Source organism: Fukomys damarensis, unplaced genomic scaffold (genome assembly GCF_012274545.1).
Source record: "Fukomys damarensis isolate Sample0158 unplaced genomic scaffold, DMR_v1.0_HiC HiC_scaffold_1, whole genome shotgun sequence".
Classification (NCBI taxonomy): Eukaryota; Metazoa; Chordata; class Mammalia; order Rodentia; family Bathyergidae; genus Fukomys; species Fukomys damarensis.
The window spans coordinates 62,622,780-62,626,392 of record NW_022900913.1 but is presented as its reverse complement, the minus strand read 5'-3'; the positions used below and the strand labels follow the sequence as shown (position 1 = coordinate 62,626,392).

Below are 3,613 nucleotides of genomic sequence, written 5' to 3'. Positions count from 1 at the left end.
AAAATTTTTTAAATAGTAAAATAAGGGACATTGGGCCCTGCAGCCCATTCACATATGTTACATATGTCAGTCAACTTTTTCTTTTAGCAACTTTAATTCTAGGAGCTACAACATTAAATCCAGAATCCTGCTTAATATGACTGTATCAATAAATTCATCCTGATCCAATTGTATGCTCCATTGCTGTCATCACACACCCCTAATATCAGTTCCCACATGTTCCTCAGATCCCTACTTTTATGAATTAGAAAGTCAAGTAGTTCTTTTGGGCATAGTGAAATTGTGGAATTTGGGAGATCAAATCCCTTCATCTCACTCTTTTCCTTCATTACTTGGTCCACTGATGCTAGGATCAATCCAATCAGTCAATGTCATTATAGTTCTTAGTTTTCCAAAAATGTTCAAAAGCATCATACATACAGTTAGTAAATTCCTTGCATCTCATAGGAGTTGAAGTAGGATGGATTGAACATGTCTTTAAATAGTTCATACCATGCACCATCAGAAAGAGATCATTTAGCAACTGTAGCTTAATCAAATTAAAGAGAGAATTGCAGAAAACTAGATAAAGAAATTCATTCTTCCAATTTTGTTTCACTAGAACCACTGTCAGTATCAAAATCTGTATTGGTTTGGGTTCTCTAGAAGAAAAGAACAACAGACTGTATATATCCAAGGTGTGTTATTAGTTTGGCTTACTGGATCAGAAGCTGGATCTTCCACAATGGTCATCTGCACACCGGAGGCCTGGGGATCCATCAGCTACTCACCCCAAGCTGCTGGCAGCCTCTGAAGAGGAACTGAGAGTGCAGCCCTAGTCCCGGGCTCAAGGCCTGGAAGCTCTCTGAGTCACCAGTAAGAGTTTGTGTTGAAAGGCTGTAGAAGCTGAAGTCTAACGTCCACAGATGATGGCAGTAGCAAAAGAGGAACCCACTCAAAATGAATCAGACTTACTCGTATTGACAGGCTTCCTGCTTGTACTTTTGTTCCACCTGGGCAGCCTCTTTGGTGCCACTCATGATGAAGGCAGATACTATCCCTTAGTTTGCTGACTCAGGCCGGTCTCCGGAAACACCCACAGATACACCCAGGGGTGTGCTTTACTAATCTAGGTGTCTCTCAGTCTAATTAAGCTGACAGTCAAGATCACACTATGAAAAGGATAATTTACCAAGGATGTCAGGGTGTGGCACCTCTATCTGTCATTCAAGTATTAATTGAGAATGAATGAAGATATAGAAAATGTATTGGAATATTACTCAGCCTCAAGAAAGAAGAAAATCAGCCAGAACAGTGGTAGAAAAATGTACCCCCAGCTACTCAGGATGAGACAGGATCCATGCTTGAGTCCATGCCAGCCTAGGCAACACAGTCAGATACACACATACATACACACACCATTTACAACAACACACATGAACTCAAAGAACATTTGGCTAACTTATCTAATGTACAGCATGATAGCTACAGTTAATAACACATTGTCTATATTTGAAACTTGGTAAATGAAATTTTAAATGTTCTCATATCTCACAAGGATAACTATTGTGGAGACAAAACTGACTTCATTTTGCTAACTCTATTTTGTGATCAGGTCACTACTGGAAAAACCCCAAAATGCCCTTTTACCAAGTTCTCAGAAAAATCCATGACTGTTTGTGTAAGTTGTCACCAGATGTTTTCTTTTGTTAATTTTACAAAAACTTGTGGTTAGGACAAGGAGGGACACCTGGCCTGGGCCCATCAAGCATTGAGAAAACACACACTTGCAAAATGTTAACCAATTAAGTATTGACCTGTTTAGAAAGCTCCTAGTTCTGTTTCTCTGCTAATAAAAAGGCTGTTTGGAATCAGGCTTGGGGCCCTCATTTCTGAACCACTGTGTCGGTGAGATCCAAGGGCCCAGGCTCGAGCTTGCAATAAACTCCTCGTGTGATTGTATTGGACTCGACTCCTTGGTGGTCTTTGGGGATATCGCAATCTGGGCACAACACTATGTGAGGTGATGGATATATGTATAAATGTATCGAAATGTCAGTTTGAACAACACAAATAAATAACATTGTATCTATCAATTATACCTCAATAAAAATTACAATTTGGTAAGTTTTCTGAGTAAACTTTGCAATTAGATTTTGCGTCTTTACTTTGAGGTAACATACACAGAAGGGAACACACTTCCACAAACTATAATTTTTCATTTCTGTTGTCCACATATTTGCGTTGGTTTTATAAAACTGTTTGACTTTTTGACCACTTTAATGGACAGGCAAATGATCACATCCCCGAAGAGCCTGCAGGGACACCTTGGACTTGTGGGGTTGGCTCCTTCCATTCCTGAGGACATCAGCAGTGTGTCTATGGCTACCTTTCAACCACTGCGGGGATGGCCAACAAGGCCATGAAGGGAAGGAAGATCTGCAATCCAGATGGGGTACTGGTAGATTGATAGAAACGCCTGTGAGATTGCTAGTGGGAATTCTCTTTGAACACACTTTATCTGAGCCAAGTAATGACGCACTGTTCAAGAGACTGAAGTCTTTATTCACCTGAAAAAGCTGCATAGATGCTGCTAGATCCTGCCTGGACAGGAGAGATCGCAGAGAGACAGGCTGGCTCCTGACACCCTGAGTGCACACAGACTTTCAAGAAGGCTTGAGGAGATCAAGGATCACGTGATCCCAGATGCACCCCCCCACCCCTCATTCTGCACTCTGCAGCCATCCCGCCAGTCCTCAGCACCTTTGTGACACTGGTTCCCCACTGGGGATGACTGAAGAGGAAGGTTACTGTACCCTGACACCCTCATCCCATCCTAAGATCCTGCGTAGGCCCGCAAAGCCTGTTTGGGACCAGACACAAATTCCTAACTACCTACTTGCATCAAGCTCCCACTGGCCCCTCTAGGAAAGGAATCCCAGCCTTCCCGCCAAAAACAGCGCTCCCACCTTGTTCTCCAGCGTTTAAAATCCAACCTGGGCCTTGAGAGGTAAATCCCATTTCCCCTTCCTGGCTGAAGGCAGATTTGGGCTCTAGAGACCATCCCACGCCAACGTCTTCCGGTCCATAGGTGACCATCAGGTGGCGCCTGATATCCACATCGGAAGGGACAGAACCGGATACAGGTAATAACTGGGACCTGGACCTGGATGGTTGGGGGGAGGGTACCGGGGATTGAACTCGGGTCCTTGCGCTTTCAAGGCAGGCCACCGAACCTCTGGGCTAAATCCCCGGCCCTTTTTGGGGGGGAGGGGAGTTGAGACAGGGTCTCACTATGTAGTTGAGACTGACTATGTAGCCCAGGCTGGTCTTGAACTCACAGCGATCTTCCTGCCTCAGCCTCCCAAATTCTGGGATTACAGGCGTACGCCACCACGCCCGGCTGGACCTGGATGTTTTTCCACTTTGTAGGAGGTAGCAGGAAGCCGCTCCGGTGCCCCCGGTCCTTGCTGGTATTGAGGTCTTTGCAGAGCCTCTTCTTATGGTTCTGGCTTCCCGGGTACAGCAGCTCCGCTTACCAGCCCCGCGCTGCCCTCCTGAGCTGTGTCCCTGGATGTTGCTTCTTCCTCCGCGTCCCCGCCGGGTATCCCTGCAGTCGCCGCCGCCTGCGTCT

The 3,613-nt window shown here is 45.3% G+C and overlaps 1 protein-coding gene and 1 pseudogene across 3 annotated transcripts in view; one reads left to right on the top strand and one right to left on the bottom strand.

Annotated features, from left to right (window-relative positions):
- LOC104865815 (double homeobox protein B) overlaps nucleotides 1-3,593 on the bottom strand; it is a 26,965-nt gene extending 23,372 nt beyond the window's left edge. For all 3 annotated transcript variants that reach the window (XM_010629567.3, XM_010629565.3, XM_019208233.2), the window contains exon 1: nucleotides 3,519-3,593. The gene's annotated coding sequence lies outside the window, so the exon portion shown is untranslated. The remainder of the gene's footprint in view (nucleotides 1-3,518) is intronic.
- Nucleotides 2,387-3,613, top strand: part of LOC104865820 — a 2,484-nt pseudogene continuing 1,257 nt past the window's right edge.